General features: G+C 45.4%; 1 protein-coding gene across 1 annotated transcript in view; it reads right to left on the reverse strand.

Moving 5' to 3' along the window:
* Window positions 1–20,850, reverse strand: part of LOC124615432 (peroxiredoxin-6-like) — a 234,719-nt gene that overhangs the window by 154,022 nt on the left and 59,847 nt on the right. The gene's annotated exons all lie outside the window — the stretch shown is intronic.

Raw genomic sequence — 20,850 nt, forward strand, 5'->3', positions numbered from 1 at the left:
TAGATTCCTTAGTGTAATACTACCGGACTACAAAGGATATTGTTTACAATACACATGCGTGAGCCATTCTAGAATATTGCATAAGTATATGCAACTCGTAGCAAACAGGCCTAAAAAAAGATACTCAAGATTACAAATAACGGCAGCATGAAAGATCACAAGATTTGTTTGACCCATGGGAGATGTCACGTTGATAATGAAGTTTGTAAACTAGCAAACGCTTGCAGATACACGCAAACTATACTGTGAAAGACTACTTACGATGTTGCACGAACTAGCATTAAATGATGAATCTAGGAACATACTGTAGCCACCTACGTATCGCTTTAGTAGGGTTCGCGAAGATAAGATTAGGCTAATTAAAGCATGTACAGAGGCGACTGAACAGTCATTCTACCCGCGTTCGATACCTCAATGGACGAGAAAAAGCCCTAATAACTGGTACAATTGAAAGTACCCTCTGCCATGCACTTCACAGTGATTTCCAGAATTTGGATGTAGATATAGAAGTAGATACAGGTGGAAGCCGGAGAAGATTTCATTTAGTACTTTACATGTGTACCAGACTTGGTGAAACAGCTCCAAGCATTCGAGAGTTATGCTTTAAGTGGCACACCTTATAACACTGAGGCGACAAAAGTCATGGTATACCTTCTAATATCGTGTCGGACCTCCTCTTGCGCGGAGTAATGGAGAAACTCAACGTGGCATTAACTCAACGTGGTATCGACTCAACAAGTCATTGGAAGCCCCTGCAGAAATATTGAGCCATGTTGCCTCTATAGTCGCCAGTAATTGCGAAGTTGTTGCTGGTGCAGGATTTTGTGCAAGAAGTGACCTCTCGATTATGTCCCATAAACGTTCATTCCGATTTATATCGGGTGATGTGGGTGGCCAAATTATTTGCTCGGATTGTCCAGTATGTTTTTCGAACCATTTGTGAACAATAGTGGCCCAGTGACATGGCACAATGTCATGCATAAAAGTTCCATAGTAGTTTCGGAACATGAAGTGCATAAATGGCTGCAAATGTCTCTAAGAGGCCGAACATAACTATTTCCAGTCAATGATCAGTTCAGCTGGACCAGAGGACCCAGTTCATTCCACGTAAATACAGCCCACACCATTATGGAGCCACCACCAGGTTGTACAATGCATTGTCGACAACTTGGATCCATGGCTTCGTGGAGTCTGCGCCACACTCGAACCCTACCTTCAGCTCTTACCAACTTTAAATGGGATTCATCTGACAAGGTCACTGTTTTCCTGCCGCTTAGCGTCCAACTGACATGGTCACGAGCCCAGCAGAGGTGCGGCAGCCGGTGTCCTGCTTTTAGCAAACGTACTCGCGTCGGTCGTCTGCTGCAATAGCCGATGAACGCCAAATTTCGACGCACTGTCCAAACGGATACGTTCGCCACACGTCCCACATTGATTCCTGCGGCCATTTCACGCAATGTTGGTTGACTTTAGCACTGACAAGTCTGCGCAAACGCCGCTGGTCTCTGGCGTTAAATGAAGGCCGTCGGCCTCTGCGTTGTCCGTAATGAGAAGCAATGCATGGAATTTGGTGTCCTCGGGACATTCTTCACCCGTCAATCTCGGAATATTGAATTTACTAACGATTTACGAAATGAAATGTCCCATACGTCTAGCTCCAATTATCATTCCGCGTTCCAAGCCGGCCACTGTGGCCGAGCGGTTCTAGGCGCTTCAGTCTAGAACCGCGCGACCGCTACGGTTTGCAGGTTCGATCCTGCCTCGGGCATGGATGTGTGTGATGTCCTTAGGTTAGTTAGGTTTAAGAAGTTCTAAGTTCTAGGAGCCTGATGACCTCAGATGTTAAGTCGCATAGTGCTCAGAGCCATTTGAACCCTTTTTGAGCGTTCTAAGTCTGGTAATTCCGGTCGTGAGGCCGTAATAACGTCAGAAACCTTTTCACACGAATCACCTGTCACCTGAGTACAAATGATAGACCCACCAATGCACTTCCTTTTTATACATTGTGTATGCGATACTACCGCCATCTATATATGTGCATATTCCTACCCACTGACTTTTGTCGTCTCAGTGTACTCCTAACCCTACCCCTAGGTGTTAAATGCCATCGAAGTTGTTACCAGTCACCCTAGCGACACGTAAACCATGAGTTCGACATTAATGTAGTTCATAACGGCTGGCATTTGCGACATTTATGTTATGCGCTTTACGCCGAAATCCAATCTTTGCTAACGCTTCTTGTCTCAGTCTCTCAATAGCCTGTGATGATATCTTTAGCACTGACAGACGAAACGGTGGAGAAATAGGCCTTGGACCACGCCCCGCAGCCACTAGAACAGTTCATTTTCAATAATCTTTACATGTCATTCACTTCACTCGTCTAAAGCCTCTAGGAATGTTTAACCTCGATGGTATACTATTTCAGAATTTATGTTCTACATACGCATTAAATTAGGTTGAAATTGGTGTAGGCAGTCCACAATTAGTAGAAAGTAAAGCTTCGAAATTTTTTTCATCTTAATATTTGTTGTTGGGGGCTAGAATCTTGGGAGAAACAAATTTTTGTTTCTATAATCTAATTAAAGCAATATTTAAAAAAATCATTTCTCAACTTTGGAGCTAATTTCTTTTTTACAAGACCAGCTTCTATCACCGTAGTGCTAGTGAGGTGCATAAATATTAGGTCTTCCTAGACCTAGATTTTTTTCTCTGAATAATCGTACACTGTGGCAGATATAAGAAGCCATGCATGCTTCGGATGGAGGATTAAGAGACATTGCCATAACTCAATCAGGTTGAAGTAGACTAGAATGTAGCTGAGTTGGATAAGAATCAGTAATATATTGAAATGTATGAGAGCGAGTAGATACTGGAAATTTCAATTGAAACACAATAAAAACGTCGATAAAGTAACATGTGAAAATTTGAGAGGTTTAATAAATGGTCGAGTAAGTTGAGGGGTACGTTGAAGTTACCTCAGTCTGATTCGCCAACTTAGCTCGTTTCCTTCTTTTCTTTTCTTTTTCTCTCGTTATTGCTAATGCATTGCCTCGCCCGTCAGGACGACTGGGTGTTAACAGCGGTATAGTGTTGCTCTTCAGTCGAGAGCATTATTAAAATATTCTCATACAAGCGTAGTTTCTAAGAAAGTATAAAATACGTAAATTTTTTTAAAATTTATTTAAATAGACTGTTTTGTATTGAAGAATTCAAGTAAAATATTATTCAGCTTAACGAGAAGCCAGTCCAAATTGCAAATTGTACTCTTTATTCATTCGATGACTATTGTCGGGCCGAGACTCATTTTCAAATCATTGTAACAAAGTCGAAAATGGCATTTCCAAAGATGTCAGAAATGTGCAATGAACATTTATAGTGCATACAGATAACTCAACTTGGGCTAGTTTTTCGCTCTACTGATAAACAGAAGTTGCTGACCCAAGTTACTCCAGTATGCTGGAAGTTCGTAAAATATTATTGTCTTTTTAAAATACAGTCCGTCGACGACAGTCATTAAAGAAACTGAACATTGAGGGAATATTGGGGAGTAAGCAGTAGGTGAGGAGGCATGTCCGGGAAGCGTGTTGTGGCTGGAATGTGCGGCGGAAGAGGTGAGGAGGAGAACTTCAAACCAAACGTCTGGAAAGAGGGATGGGGCATATGGGGGGGGGGGGGGGGGAAGAAGAGAGAGGAAAAATGTGCAAATGTGTGTAAATGTATGGAAAGACTTCGGTACCAGGTAGTGGGAAAAAGTTAAAGTTTCGATGGGACAGGATGTAGATAGCGTGAGAGAGGTGTGTTGGTACAACTGTGGCAGGGTGCAACCGCTAATAATCAAGGATATTATATAGCGTGTTTGGTATCACGTTTGCAGGAGCTGTACGAAGTGGCATTCATTGTGGGAGAGCTAAGAGGAGAAGTTAATGAGATCAAAAAGGGGAGGGTAGATAGATACGGAAGGTCAGGTGGAGGGTATGGTGTTGAACGATTTGGAGGCGCTCGTATAGTTTTGGTGGAGAGGAAAACCAGTTGACATTGTCATAATAGGGAATTGGTCGGATTAAGGCTTTGTAGGTACGGAGTATAGGTGGAGGGACGCAATCCCTACGTCTTAGAAGACATCGCCATCTTTAATCCTAGTACAACCAACGTTCCAGCCGGCCGCGGTGGCCGAACGGTTCTAGGCGCTTCAGCCCTGAATCGCTGGACTGCTACAGTCGCAGGTTCGAATCCTGCCTCGGGCATGGATGTGTATGATGTCCTTAGGTTAGTTAGGTTTAAATAGTTCTAAGTTCTAGGGGACTGATGACCTCAGATGTTAAGTCCCATAGTGATCCGAGCCATTTGAGCCAACCAACGTTCCAGACAATCAAAACATGGGAACACAAGTAAAACATCGTCGACGAGCTTTGAGCAATACAGAGTGAGTCGAAATGGGCTTTCCAACTTTCGAATGATATAGAAATTTATTGAATCGATAGATGTTTCATTTTACAGCAAAAACCTTCAAGTTTCATTCTCACTGTACGTCGGTACCCCATTCCGCCACCAGGAAGGACAGTGTAGTGCACAGTTAAAATGACTACTTTCACTGGTGCGGAGAGTGCTTGAACGCGTTCGGTAGAGCTCAAAAATCCATGCGACGTGCGTCTCGCGAGACTGGCATTCCACAAAAGACTGTCTTTTGAGTACTGCGTAGATGTTTACACTTGAAACCATGCAGATTCACTACGGCACAGCACATTAGTGATGTAGATAAGGTTGCTCGTGAAGAGTTCTGTGTGGAAATGTAGCATTGGATAGAGGATGACGAGACATTCCTAAACACAATAATGTTCAGCCATGAGTCAATATTTCATATCAGTGGCGCGGTGAACACCCACAACTGCAGAATATGGGGCAGCGAAGATCCACATGCAACCCTGAAACAAGTTCGCGACCGCCCCATAGTTAGTATGTTTTGTGCTCTTAACAAATTGAAAGTGTACCGTCCTTTCCTCTTCATGGAGAAAACTGTCACTGGTATTGTGTATCTGGATACACTTGAAAACTTTTTAACTACACTGATCGATGAAGATGACCTAGGCGGAATGGTTTACTAACAGCAAGACGGTGCAGTACCTCATTTCCTCACGGAAGTTCGAGGTTCCTCGATAATCGCTTTCCTGGTGGGTGGATTGGCCGTGAAAGGCCAATTGCATGGCCACCTCACTCTTTAGACATGACGCCGCATGATTTCTTTCTCTGGGTTTTCATTAAAGACAGTGTGAATGTTCCTCCCCTACAAAAAAATTAAGCTGACCTGAAAAATCTAATCTACACTGCCGTTACCCAAGTTACGCCCCATTTTCTGCAACGAATGTGGGGAGAAATTCGTTACCGACGCATCACAAATAGTCACATCGAACTAGAATGACACTTGACACTTTTATGTGAAACCGGAGGCTATTTGGTATAAAATAACGCATCTGCCGATTCTGTAGGTTATCTCAATAAATTTCTATATCAATCCAAAGTTGGAAAGTCCTTTTTGACTCGCCCTGTAATTCATGAAAATCTCATGAAGAAATTAAAGACAGTTATTTACCAAACGATTTTGCTTGCCAAGTAGCGTCAAAAACTTAAATATCATGGGCTCCAAAACTTTTCTTATTGCGAGTTATTCGAATGGGAAGATGATATATCTGTGCTTGGCATAGGTAGTTGCCCTAGATGTTTCTGATGCCAGCCATAACTGCTTTGCACGAGATATATCACAAACTGATATTACTAGTTTGGTTGTAACACCTTAGACATAACTCACCAGTTTGCATCAAAAAATCAATAGACACGAAAATAGTTTATGAAAGACATAGAATGTGGAGCTAAGATACACGTTAAACAAATAAATAAAGCTGGTAATGTACTGATGGCTGGAGCGTTCCATACTTTGGTCAGCCACCGATGAACGTTTCCTCAATACACTGGCACGGCTAACGTCCTTGAAAGATTGACTACAGTGTGTGGAGAAAATTCTTACGACACTGTTCTTTCCAAAACGCCAGCCCTGTCATTAATGTAATATTCGACAAAGCTAAAAAGTATTGTACAATACGCTTCAGACAGTAATGTGACGTTCAACGTTACGATGGACAGGAAAGATCCGTTTTATAGCACTGTTAGAAAGTTGGTGCGAAAGCAGCTTACGTCCAAGTAGTCCATATTTGTCATGTGTCTTCGATTACTACCACAGGTTCAATGGTAGCCCAGGCGAACGTCCCCCATAGCATAATACTGCCCCCAAAGACACGGTGCACGTTTCGAACAGCCGTTCGCGTGTATGACGGCGTATTCGGACACGACGATCAACATGGTGTATCAAGAAACACGATTCATCCGACCAGGCGATACGTTTCCATTAACCCACGATCCAATATCGGTGACCTCGTACCTACTGAAATCCTAACTGGTGATATCTATAGGTTTACATGGGAATACGTTAAGGTCATCTGCTGCGGGGCGCCACGTTCAGCAATGTGCACTGAAAAGTGTGCCTCGAGAAACTTCTGCCTGCACCAGCATTGTAGTCTGTCATCAGATCTACCACAGATCGACACCTATTCTACATTCCAGAGAAGACAAGCCTACGAACTCTGTGGTGAGGCGTGGATGTCCAACACTTCGTCATCCATTCGTGCTTTAACGATCCGTCAACGACTCCCCATAGATGATCACGACAGAAGTACGCGAGCAGCCGACTAGCTTCACCGTTTTCGAGGTCCTTGCTACCAGACACCGGGCTATAACACTCTCCCTTTTGTCGAAGTCGGTTATGTCAGTTGATTTCCCCATTAGCGGCCTGTATTGTCGCTAGAGTAATTCTCCATTTGTCTCTACTCTGCTTCCGTACCGTGTAACGTGCCCGCAAGGTCACCAGGTGGTAATAAAATCGTGGTGAGGAGTGGCCATAATGTTTTGGCTTATCAGTGTATGTCTAAACGTATATTTTTACAGGTATACTGATTCGTCTATCATGAAAATATATTGCTGAGGAAGATTCGAAGATGACAGTTGTTCCTGTCGAAACTGGTCGATAAAAAATAGTTTAGAACTCGACCTTGGCTACAAAAAATTTCTTTAAAGTACATATAGATTGCTCCTTCCAATTTCTCATTCTGAGGAACTTAGATCACTTCTTCATTTCATTTCTATACGGGGAAGGATATACGTACTATTTTTCTGAAAGCTGCGTCTCCTGGCTGACTGTGGGAGAATGAGGATCGCAGGGTTGCAACTGCAAGTGGGTGATGAAATTGTGTCTCGCTGAAAGGCGGAGTCACGGCTAGATACAGACTGAACGGACAGTCGCTGTCAGAGATGTGTCCCATGTTATGCTGAGAGCTTCACAGAGAGCAGGAGGCTGCATTCGGTAGGCCATAAACTTCCATTGTGAGAAGCAGCACGAGGAATGCTTTCTAAAACAGATAGAGATCTGCAACTGGATGGGATAACACGAGGCACTCAGAGCGAGAAAAATCTGTTAGACACAAAGGAGGCCAACAGTCATTCATGTTTAAATTCTGAAAGGGAGCCCGCTTTGGCTCACCAAAATTATTTTTGCAGTGGTGTTGAAGACTCGCGAGTGCGTATCTGCAGTCGCTGTCATTAGCCAAAACGTGAAACCACTTTCATAGTGGGAGAGAAATTATGCTCACTGCCCCACGCTAAGACAAAAATTTTATGTTACTGGTTAATAACAGTAGGTTCTTTAGAAGAAGGGAGATTGTTGCTGTTGTTAAAAATTTTTCATTGTTCACAGCTTGGAAGGTCTACAGTGACTGGCTAACGAAAATCCGGTGCTGAGAGAACCAGCAAAATTTTGAGAAGACCAGAGAGATCGTTGGGTCGTTAAAGGGACACGTGTCTTCGACTTAAAAATTTCAGAGAGGGAGGACTTCCTGCTACAGCTAATGATCAATCTCAGAGCTGAACTTGTAATTCTCTGCTACCACTGCAGACATCTGCACCTGAGGTTTAGAACGATGGTAAGCATGCGCTTTATTTGCTTACGTCGTGACGAGAGAACCGCAAAGTCGTTTGTTTCGAGTTAAGGTTTTGCTGATCTGAATTAATTCACGCAGTCATCTAGTTCGCAAGCACTTACGCGTGAGAACTGGTGCTCATATGCGCTTTTCCTAGTTATATCTCTAATCTATTTGACTGCTTCAGCAATAATTGGCACTTTAGATGGACATAGCTAATTGTATCATTTCATTTCAAGTTTCACCTACCTGTGCCAAGGAATTGTCGTGAAAGTTTAATGTTTCGTTTGAACCTTTTTGACACCTCGTAATTATTGGTAATACTTATTCAATAACTGGAATAAAATTAACGCAACTCAGTAATAAGGAGGGTTCTATTGTGAACTTCACTTTAATTCCATAGCTGGATGACAGCCCTCGTCATTTTATCTACGTAGGCTATGGCACCTCGTATATCTGGTTTAATAGTACCACCCCTGTTAAAATTTAGATGTTCAATAGGCTCCGTTGACGACATTTTCTTAATGTTTCAGATGATCTTACAGGTATTGGTCTGTTCACTTTAAAGGTCACCAGGTTCAGATCTTCTCTGTATCACAGTGTGCTCAGAGCCGAATCCAGGATTTTGGTCTAGGAAATTTTGTATCATCGTGACGTCTCCAAATTCAAGTAGAGTAAACGAAGGCGTTTTCTTAATCAATTATAACACGAACTACAATAGCAAAAAATTTGCGATTCTGTTAAGACTGAAAACTATGTTGCAAAAAATTTCTGTCTCTCTCATTATGAGATTAAGAAGAACCAAATTTACATCTTGGGGGGGGGGGACAGGTTACTAAATGTAAATGAACCAGTAACGAAACGTGCTGTTCTTCTTTGCATCTTCTCTATTTCCTCTATCAGTCCTATCTGTTAAGGATTTGACATTGATGGGCAATATTCTTTGCTCTATCATTCTCATCTGGTGCGGTCCCACATTCATGAGCAATGTTCTAGTATTGCTCGAACGAGTCATTTCGAGAGATTTGTAAGCTACCTCCTTTGCTGACATACTACATTTTCTGAGAATTCCTCCAATGTATCTCAATTGGCATATGTCTTACTTGTGATTAATTTTATGTGGTCTTTCCACTTTAAATCGCTCCTTACGCATACTCCCATGTATTTAATGGGTGTGGCTGCTTCCAGTGATTGTTCTGCAGTCGTGTAATCATACCGTAACGGGTCTTTCTACATATTTACGCGCAGTACGAATGGTTCAAATGGCTCTGAGCACTACGTGACTTAACATCTGAGGTCATCAGTCCCTTAGAACTTAGAACTACTTAAACATACCTAACCTAAGGACATCACACACACCCATGCCCGAGGCAGGATTCGAACCTGCGACCGGAGCGGTCCCGCGGTTCCAGACTGAAGCGCCTAGAACCGCTCGGCCTACCCGGCCGGCTATGCGCAGTACGCTACAATCGTTTATACTGAGTGCCAACTGTCAGTCCCTGCACCAAGAGCTGATCCTCTGTAGCTTTAATGATTCTTATCGGCGCGCTTTCTTTGGTTGGTGTCCGAATAGCTTCGAGTGTATTCGGATTGCAAATGTTATCTCCTCTTCTTGACGCCCAAGTTGCATGTAGTTTCAGTACTAGTGCTTGACCTACAAAAGAAGGCGCTGCAAAGAATTGCAAGACTTTGCTGACTGTCATTACAGTCAGGGTACTTCATTTGTTTTTCCATAAGACGTGCTGCGTTATGTTGCGGACGCAGCGTATGTTTAGCAGCAGAACGTGTCATTGCGAGAGCGGGCGTGGAAGTAAGAGGGGACGTCATCGCGGTAAATTAGTGGAAATACGTTGCTCCATCAGTGGTCAAATTTACAAATTGAGAAGTGAGAAAAGGACTGGATGTAGTAAACTGAACGTAGCCGAATACAGTGAGTCCACTATTAGAGCAACGTAATTTTTGTAACTAATTCTGGTCTTTTGCCCCCTGCAGTATGGCTTGTCATTTTTTCCAGCAAGTGCGATAATGTGCTGTTTGTTGTCTTCTGGTTCAGATATGTGTGGGTTGCAGCCCTCCCTTAGCTAGCTAGTATTGACCAGGCTGTTCCTGCTGCTGTTATCTCTGTGACTTACTCGCTGAATTTGTTAAGAGTGCGTGATACCCTTCACTGTATTATGTGAATACACCCCAAAGTATTATTACTGTTTTTAATCGACGAAATGGCTTGAATCAAGCAGAGTTGTTATTTATTTTTAAAAAAGTGCTGCTTGGAAGCAAATTTCTTCCTCCCTTTCTAGCTCATACAGTGGCGCCTCTAAGTTCAGGCGATTGACACCACACAGCACGTACTCCATGTCTATGTACCTTTGTCACCTTGAGTCGCTCCGGTCCACAATTCATACATTCAGTGTTCTATTCAGCCGACAGAGATGACAATCACGTCAACTTTCTTCATCCTTCCACTTACTTTACATTAGGTTATTCTCTGTGCATAAAATTTAACACTACTGGCCATTAAAATTGCTACACCACGAAGATGACGTGGTACAGACGCGAAATTTAACCGACAGGAAGAAGATGCTGTGATATGCAAATGATTAGCTTTTAAGAGCATTCACGCAAGGTTGCCGCCGGTGGCGACACCTACAACGTGCTGACATGAGGAAAGTTTCCAACTGATTTCTCATACACAAACATCAGTTGACCGGCGTTGCCTGGTGAAACGTTGTTGTGATGCCTCGTGTAAGGAGGAGAAATGCGTACCATCACATTTCCGACTTTGATAAAGGTCGGATTGTAGTCTATCGCGATTGCGGTTTATCGTATCGCAACATTGCTGCTCGCGTTGGTCGAGATCCAATGACTGTTAGCAGAATATGGAATCGATGGGTTCATGAGGGTAATAAGGAACGCCGTGCTGGTCACAACGGCCTCGTATCGCTAGCAGTCGAGATGACAGGCATCTTATCCGCATGGCTGTAACGGATCGTGCAGCCACGTCTCGACCCCTGAGTCAACAGATGGGTGGTGTTGGTGGTGGTGTGTTGGGGCTTATGTGCGCTCAACATCGAGGTCATCAGCGCCCTGACACACATTAAAAGGAACGAATGTGGACGGACCTAAGAAAACTAAAGCACACACTCAAAGAAAGCAGGAAAAGAAGGAAAATGCTACATAAGAAAGTAAAACCTAAGGAAAGGGGAAACATAGCAACAAGAATGTCACAGGAAATTGTTATTGGCTGGCCACTTACATAAAATATGGGCGAGCTTGTCACACAGTGAGCAAATTAAAATCCTCTCCCTAAAATCTTTGTAAAAACATTTGACAGGGCACAGAACTTTAAAACTTTAGCCACATTCCTCCGAGTGTTGCCTAAAAGAGATGGCAGGTCCGCTGGCAAGTCAGCCGCGACCCGCTGGTCAGAAAATAAAACGCAATCCAATAAAACGTGGTGCACAGTGACCTGGACGCCGCAAGCACCACACATTGCAGGGTCCTCTCGCTGGAGAAGGAAGCCATGCGTCATATGGCTGTGGCCTATTCGAAGCCGAGTGAGGAGAACCTCGTCCCGTCAATGGGTCTGAAAGGAAGTACACCACACACGCGTTGTGGGCTTGACTATACGGAGCTTATTGTCAGTCACTTCCAGCCACTCGTCCTCCCACCGACGCATGACCCGTGAGCTCAACAGCGAGGTGAGTGCGTGCAAGGGGATAGCACACTGAGATACTTGTGGGGCGAGACACGCCTCCTTGGCTGCGAGATCTGCCCTTTCATTCCCAGCAATGCCAACATGCCCCGGAACCCAGCAGAAAGCTACAACTTTCCCCAGTCGCTGTAGTCGGAGGAGGGCATCCTGGATGGTCTGGACAATTTTGTCTGCCGCATACAAACGTTGCAATGAGTGAAGGGCACTGAGTGAGTCGGAACAGACAAGAAATTTAGGAGAGGAAAAATGTCTCATGTGCTCCAGTGCCCGCATGATCGCAAACAATTCTGAATCAAAGACAGTAAAAGTCTGACGCAGTCGGACCTTGAGGACACGATATGGAAAAACAACTGAGCAACCAACAGAATCCCCTTGTTTCGACCCATCCGTAAAAACAGCTACATAGTCGTGGTGCTCAGATGAAATGGCAGAAAATGCTGCATTAAAAACGGTGGCAGGAGTGCAATCTCTCTTGTACTGCAATAAATCTAAAATCACTCCGGGCTTCTTCAGTAACCAGGGTGGCAGGCGGTTAAAACCTTGGATTTGGGGTTGTACAGACTCCACACCGAGGGACTCTAGTACACGTTGCACACGGATCCCAAACGGCAACGTAGCCCGGGGACGGCGGGAAAAAAGGCGATCCAGAGGTGAATGGGCAACAAGATGGTGAGCAGGCGATCTGGGAGCTGCAAGAAACTTACAAGCCTGGCGCACCAGCAGGAGCTGCCGCCGGATGGTAAGTGGCGGTTCGCCAGACTCACCACAGAGGCTGGGTACGGGACTGGTCCGATAAGCACCCGTGGCCAGTCGGATCCCAACATGGTGAACAGCGTCAAGGATCCGCAAATAAGATGGCCTCGCTGACCCATATACTGTGCACCCATAGTCCAGCCGTGAACGCACAAAAGCTCCATAAAACTGTAGGAGACGCGCCCTGTCCGCGCCCCAAGACCTGTGGCTGAGGCACTTGAGGATGTTCAGTGCCTTCAGCGTTCTGGCTTTCAAGTCACGTAGGTGTGGCAGCCATGACAACCTGGAGTCAAAAATTAGGCCCAGAAAACGTAGGACAGTATCCCTCATATGCAAGGCAGGCAAAGTAAAAAGATGACGAGAGCGATTAAAATGAACACAAACACACATTTCGGCAGGAAACCGAAAACCCGTCTTTGCAGCCCACTCCTCTAACCGCCGCACTGTTAGCTGCAACTGACGGCTCACGGTTGCAACACCGGAGGAGGAACAGAAAACAGCATAGTCGTCCACAAATAAGGAGCACTGTACTGGACTCCTCACTGTAGACGTTATACTGTTGATGGCTATGGCAAAGAGGGTAACGCTTAAAACACTGCCCTGAGGGACACCGTTCTCTTGCTCAAAGCGATCAGACAGTGTGTTACCAACGCGGGTCCGAAAAAACCGCTGAGACAGGAAAGACCGAATGAAAATGGGGAGGCGGCCACGAAAGCCCCATTGATGCATTTGTGCAAGAATACAGTGTCTCCGAGTAGTATCATATGCCTTACTGATATCAAAGAAGATACCGATACAGTGATGCTGACGGAGAAAAGCCTGCTGAATAGCCGCCTCTAGGAGGGTCAGGTTGTCGACCGTGGACCGAAATATTCGGAATCCACACTGAAAGCGGCTAAGGAGCTGTCTGGTCTCTAACAGCCAGACCAGACGCCGGTTAACCATCCGTTCCAGGGTCTTTCCGACACAGCTCGTCAAGGCGATACTACGATAACTACCGGGACATGTGCGGTCCTTTCCTGGTTTGAGGAGAGGGATGAGAATTGCCTCCCTCTACGAGGTGGGGAACACTCCTGTCTGCCATATGAGATTAAAACATTCGAGGAGGATTTCCTTTGACGCCGCTGGCAGATGTCGAAGCATGGAGTACCGGATGCGGTCGTAACCTGGTGCAGTGTCAGAAGTCTCAGTAAGTGCTGATTCAAGTTCCCACATGGAGAAAGGGGAATTGTAGGCCTCAGAACTGTTCGACCGAAAGTCCAAGGTCGCTCTTTCGACAGTCGCACGGTAGCGACGAAACGCTGGATCCTGATTTGCAGTGGCAGTACTTTGTGCAAAATGCTCTGCCAGCGTCTGAGCAATGGCTCTGGGTGTCGTTTGGAGGCATCCCTGGTTCAGGACAGCAGCTATTGGTAAACGGCTATGTTTACCGGAAATCCTCCGGATGGCTTCCCATACTCTTGTGGAACAAGTGGAACGGTTGATGGAGTCCAGGAACTCCTGCCATGACCTTCTCTTGCTCTCTTTAATGACACGGCGTGCCCTGGCTCTCGCGATTCGAAAGGCGGTAAGATTGACCGCTGTTGGGCGGCATTTAAATCGGCGAAGAGCCGCACGCCTGTCCCGGATGGCTGAACGGCACTCTTCTGTCCACCAAGGCACAAGGCGCCGCCTAGGAGTGCCAGAAGACTGTGGTATGGACAGGTCAGCAGCATGATGGACCACAAGCGTGATGTGATCCACCCATTCCTGTACGTTATTGTGGCGGTCAAAGACAGCCAACCGAGTGAACAGTGGCCAGTTAGCCCTGCCAATCATCCACGATGGTGGCCGCGGCTCCAGCAATACACCATCCAGGAGATGAATGCGGATAGGGAAGTGATCGCTGGAATGAAGGTCGTCAATGACCTCCCAGTGAACAGAGTCGGTGAGGGTTGGAGAGCAGAAAGATAGGTCAATGGCTGAGAATGACCCTGTAGCAGTAGAGAAATGAGTCGGAGTACCTGTGTTGAGGATGCACAACACTTGAGATGTTAGGAGGCTCTCCAAAATTCGACGTCGAGCGCAAAGAGAAGTGGAGCCCCACAGGACATGATGGGCATTGAAGTGTCCCAGGAGAAGAAATGGGCGGGGGAGTTGGTCGATAAGATCTGTGAGAGCGTCTAAGGTCATTGCATCCAGAGGGGGTAAATAAAGGGAGCAAACGGTAAGCCTCCGAGGTGAATGAATTTCAACTGCAACTGCTTGCAGGTCAGTATCCAGGGGGAGGGCAGAGGAGTGGTGGTCATTATTGACAAACACAGCGACTCCGCCTTTGGCCCTTTCTCCAGTCAGGTCATCTTTGAGATATGACGTATAGCCCCTTAGTGCAGGAGCATCAGATGGTTTTAAATGCGTTTCCTGTAAACACAAGCACAGGGGGCGTTGCCATGCTAGGAGGTTCAGTTCCTCCACATGTGCCCGGAATCCGTTCATGTTCCACTGTATAATGGGAGCCATCTATCAGGGTGGGAGTACCTTCATTCTCACTTTCTGTTGGGGAGGAGAGCCCACAACAGGTGGAGGCTCAGTTTTGGGGCGAGATGATTGCCTCAGTCTGACATCAACCTCCATCGCCTCAGAAGAGGAGTCGAGAGAGACGTCAGAGAGAATGACATCCACATCAGGAGACTGTATAACTGCACTCTCCTTTAGTGGGCGAGTCTTCACCTTTATCTTTGGCTTCGATGTTCTGGCCTGAGGTGGCATTGGAGCCAAAACCTCAGAAGCAGTAGGGGGTGTAGCAGTGCTGGGCAGTGCACAAGACTGGACCCGGGAAGGGGCAGGAAGTTCCATGATGTCAGCTACCACGGCCTGGTCAGAAGGCTGGGGGGGAGCAGCAGGCTTCACAGGAATGGCAGCAACACACGTACATTGACAAGCGCAGGTGCTAGTGCTGACAGTAGCAACCTCCGTTTGTGTAGCGGCATCGGTTTTCAAGACTGGTTGTTTGAGAACGGAAGAAAAGGAAGCAGCGAACGTGGGCAGCTGCATGGACTTGTAGATTTTCTTCGCCTCACCATACGGGATGCGTTTTGTAGTTTTTAGTTCCTGGATCTTCTGTTCCTCAAGGAAAACTCTGCAATTCCTACTCCACACAGGGTGATCCCCAGAGCAGTTGACACACTTGGGAGGAGAGGAGCAACCAACTCCCTCATGGGCGGCTTTACCACAATTCCCGCAAGTGGCTTCCCCTCTACAGCCGAGAGTAGTGTGTCCAAAGTGTTGGCATTTAAAACACCGCATGGGGTTGGGGTAATAAGGCCGTACACTGAGACGTAGGAAACCTGCCTTCACATGCTCTGGCAATTTGGTGGTGTTAAATGTAAGGATAAATGAGTCAGTCTTTATGAGAGCACCATCCACCCGTTTCATAATGTGTTGCACGTCGACAATTCCTTCCCGGGACCATTCAGCCTTCAGTTCGTCTTGGGGAATGTCAACGAGATCTCTGCAAGTCACAACACCCTTGCTGTAGTTCAAGGTGTTGTGAAATTCAGTCTCTATCGCAAACTCCCCAAGAAATTGTGCCTTCTGAAGGTTCTGGACTTGCTGGAAGCTAGATGTTTCAACCAACAAGGTGCCATTTCGCAAGCGCTTTACAGATTTTAATGTGCCAGCAATACCTTCTAAGCCCTTCTGTATATAAAATGGCGAAACTTTTTTAAAACTCCCATCTTTTCTTTTAATTATGAAAAACAAATTCTGCGAAGCAGCATGCGTTCTGTTACGACTACCTGAATCAGGAGGACTGGCTACACGAACCCTCTTGTTGGATTGGGTGTTAGAACCCACCAGCGGTCCACCCTTTCCGCTGGCAGGAGAAGAATAAAAGTTGGAGGGTTCCATCTCGGTCCCACGAGCAGCTAGGGAACTAGAAGTCCACCTAGACAGAGCCCCGCGTGCCTAGGTAAGCCTTATACAACTGGGGCGCGGCAGGTGCCCCAGAGGTTGCCCGCTTGCGACTGTTCCACCCCAACAGCCATGCATCTTATAGGCGCGCAGCACACCGTAAGATTGAGGGGTTTTTATAGAGGTTTACCTTCCTCGCAATCCAGGCGGTCAAGCCAAGATTACCATTCCCTGCAGCACACAACATTCCACCGCCGTGCCATGCGGTGGTCGCTGAAGCATGTCCGGGGGTTACGGTGACAGGAGACGCGGCGCTGACCAGTCCCCAGCTCAGGACCCCGGGGTCGCCAAGCCCGTACTCAGCAAATGAATGCTGAGCCCCTGGGGGGTCAGAAGATGGGGACGTTTGCAAGACAAGTCATCTGCACGAACAGTTCGACGACGTTTGCAGCAGCTTGGACTATCAGATCGGAGACCATGGCTGCGGTTACCCTTGACACTGCAACTGGAGCGCCTGGGTGCACGAATGGCAAAACGTCATTTTTTCGGATGAATCCAGGTTCTGTTTACAGCATCATGATGGCCGCATCCGTGTTTGGCGACATTGCGGTGAACGCACATTGGAAGCGTGTATTCGTCATCCCCATACTGGCGTATCACCCGGCGTGATAGCATGGGGTGCCATTGGTTACATGTCTCGGTCACCTCTTTTTCGCATTGACGGTACTTTGAACAGCTGACGTTACGTTTCAGATGTGTTACGCCCCTTGGCTCTACCCTTGATTCGATCCCTGCGAAACCGTAATTTCAGCAGGATAATGCACGACCGCATGTTGCAGGTCATGTACGGGCCTTTCTGGATACAGAAAATGTTCGACTGCTGCCCTGGCCAGCACATTCTCCAGATCTCTCACCAATTGAAAATTTCTGGTCAATGGTGGCCGAGCAACTGGTTCGTCACAATACGCCAGTCACTACTCTTGATGAACTGTGGTATCGTGTTAAAGCTGCATGGGCAGCTGTACCTGTACACGCCGTCCAAGCTCTGTTTGACTCAATGCCCATGCGTATCAAGGCCGTTATTACGGCCAGAGGTGGTTGCTCTGGGTACTGATTTCTCGGGATCTATGCACCCAAATTGCATGTCAGTTCTAGTATAATATATTTGTCCAATAAATACCCGTTTATCATCTGCATTTCTTCTTGGTGTAGCAATTTTAATGGCCAGTAGTGTACGGTCCTATCGCTCACACAGTATAAAAATTTACATGCGTTGTGTTTCCTTTTACAACAGTATTAAGATAATTTTGTGTTACACAGATTTTCATTCCTTTAAGAAAAATGGATCAGATTACTGTAACGGAAAATCCGCGTAGGTTAATGAAATTTGTAAATAAACAGGGGAGCTACATTTTCAAAAATGGCTCTGAGCACTATGGGACTTAACATCTATGGTCATCAGTCCCCTAGAACTTAGAACTACTTAAACCTAACTAACCTAAGGACATCACACAACACCCAGTCATCACGAGGCAGAGAAAATCCCTGACCCCGCCGGGAATCGAACCCGGGAACTCGGGCGTGGGAAGCGAGAACGCTACCGCACGACCACGAGCTGCGGACGCTGCATTTTCCAAATAATCTATGAACTATTCTTCTACACATGGATGGGCGAGTCCGCGCTTGGACCGCACAGAACGCATGTCCTGATAGGAGTGGTCCTTACATAACGCTGCCCAGCTGCTGAGTATCTCATCCACAAGGCCACTGACGCAGCGAGTGTTATCTCTCTCCGTCTTTCTCTAGCGGCGGCTATGACTTGCGCAACCGTACAGTGTTCGCAATATCTGGCTACGGGAAGGTCGCTATTACACCGAAGAATTTGTGAAAATGCTGTTCATTGATGGTGGTTAAGCAACTGGTCAACATTGGCAGATTAGCCGTCGCTCGTAAGGGTTGGAAAGGAAAGAGCACCGTGTTTAGCGCCTCACTGTGTTCAACCGCAATCGTTACGACATGCTTGAACGATACCCTACCCTTAACCAACAAATCACCATAGTAACCACAGTTGAAAGATTCAACTACGTAAACTCAAGCACAACTTCACAATTTAAATTCCAAAACAAGAATGACAACCGATGAACAAACTCATAACAACTGCGGTACCAACTCGCAAAATGAAACTTTTCTCTGTAACCAGTTGTATCTCTGTAAGCAATACGAATTGGACTCACCTTATATTTGAATTAATCTAGTTTACTACCTATCAAAATATTTACTACTACTACTACTGAAACGTTGCCAGCGTTTTGTAAAAGTGGAATAAGTTCTACCGACGCATATTAAGTGTGATCATGCAAAATCACGTTCAGTAGCTTTTGTAGTTTGTTCGTGATTAATAATCTGTGGACATATCCACAGACAGAACCAAAATCTAATTTGCCATGTAACAAATGTAAAAGCGAAACAGGTACTCAAATTTTTTTTACTCCAATGTTTTGTCCAACAAAAGTGACAAAATCTGTCGACGCCATCTCGATCGCATAAGATTCAAAACCAGTGACAAAAAGGTAATCAGTTTCCCAATGCATTTACTTTTAAGTTTTCTCAGTTACGAAATTTAAACGTCAAACGTCTCGTCCCTTCTATTTTGCATGTTTGTTTATCGATTACAGGTAAACAGTTCGCACTTACAGAAGAGACGCGGCGCTCTAGCGAAAAGAGATTAAATTACCTCCGCCTTCAATCACAAATCGTTGCTTTTAATAATACTTAGGATTCATTTCAAGCTCTGAAGGCCATTACACAAATTATTTAGTTTGATGAAGATATAATGGTAACTAATTCAAACATTTGTAGATAAGTTACCTACTGCTTCTCTTACCAGCTGTACAGGCTTGAAGAACAGATAACGTACGTTGTCAATTTTGTGCAGATTTTTAGATTGGTGTTCTTAGGGCCTCGTTACGCTATTTAGTCATAATGCAGCTTCTTCCTCGGTGAATCAGACAACTAATACAATTCTATACATAACACGACACGCACAAAAGCGATATTTCTGGGACTAATAGTATCTTTACACTCAAATGACCATAATTGTCATCCAGATGCCAATTAATGCCTCATTCTGCACCTAATAAGGCGGAAAGACTGATTCAGCTTATAGAAAAGTTAAAATAACCTTCGGTGAAATTAGAAGGAGAGAGGTCAATTTTAAGAGTATAAGATGATTTCAACTTTAAACGCAGATGAGAAAGAGGACTGATGGGAAGAGTACGTTGAAAGTCTTTGCAAACGAGAGGAACTCTGATGAGGAAATATAACAAGGAATAGCAGTCGACATGGAAGACAACGGGCATCCAGTATTAGACTTGCGATAATATAACACGGAAGACATAAATATCATTCCTTCAGATTTTATAATACTATTGTGGGAAGTCGCAGCCAGAAATCTTTTCACGTTAGTTTGTAGAATTTATTTAGGCTGGAGACCTACCATAAGACTTTCGGAAAAACATCAGCCATACAAAACCAGATAAAAACGAAAATTATAGCAAAATCAGCTTAACGGCTCATACGTCAAAGTTGTTAATAAGAGTAGTGTACAGAAAAATGGAAAAATGAATTAAGGACCTGCTAAGTGACTATCAGGTTGGATTTAGGAAAGGTAAAGGTATTAGAAAGATAGTTCTGACGTTGACTTGATAACGGAACCAAGACTTACGACAACTCAAGAAATGTTAATAGGATTTAACGGCATACAAAAAGGGTTCATCGGTATAAAATGTGCGAGATGTTCGAAATACTCAGTAAAATGGATTCATGCTATGAGGAAAGGCTCATAAGCAGCAAGTTCACTGAACGGTCTTTGGGAAGGCATTGTTGGTAGCCGCTTGATTCATCTGGACGCTCAGTTGCTCAACAGTTGCACGTCTATTCACCCGTATACATCTCCCCAGCCGTTGTTCACCCCTGTCATGTATGGCCCGTGGAGCACCACAGTTGATTCGGCGCCGGTTTTGGATAGTGCCTTTTTGCCACGCACAGTACAGTTTAACAACGTCGGCACGCAAACAGTTTACAGACTTAGCCGCTTCGAAAACTTTTCCACCCATGGCTGTCAAAAAGCCAGTAACCATTGCCCTTTCAGACACCAGAAAATTCACTCCATTTTTACATTACGACAATGACTGCACTGCTTTCCGCGTCCCCACAACACGCCCAATACCCTCTACTGCTAGTGCTGCTGCCTGCCCTCTGTGGGTGGTTATTGCACGTTGACTCCGAACAAAGGCTGTGGTCGCGTTAATGTGACGGGATTGTGTATTTGCCTGGACTGGGATGTCGCTACCGATAATTTCGCCGTTCTGTATTCAGCGACGCTTGAAATCAGGTTTCTGCGCAGGCGAGCGCCGATGACGCAGTGTTTTCATTCAGGCAGCTCAGCGAGCTAACAGTTGTGCGATAATCACT

Source organism: Schistocerca americana, chromosome 5 (genome assembly GCF_021461395.2).
Source record: "Schistocerca americana isolate TAMUIC-IGC-003095 chromosome 5, iqSchAmer2.1, whole genome shotgun sequence".
In the NCBI taxonomy this organism is placed as follows: domain Eukaryota; kingdom Metazoa; phylum Arthropoda; class Insecta; order Orthoptera; family Acrididae; genus Schistocerca; species Schistocerca americana.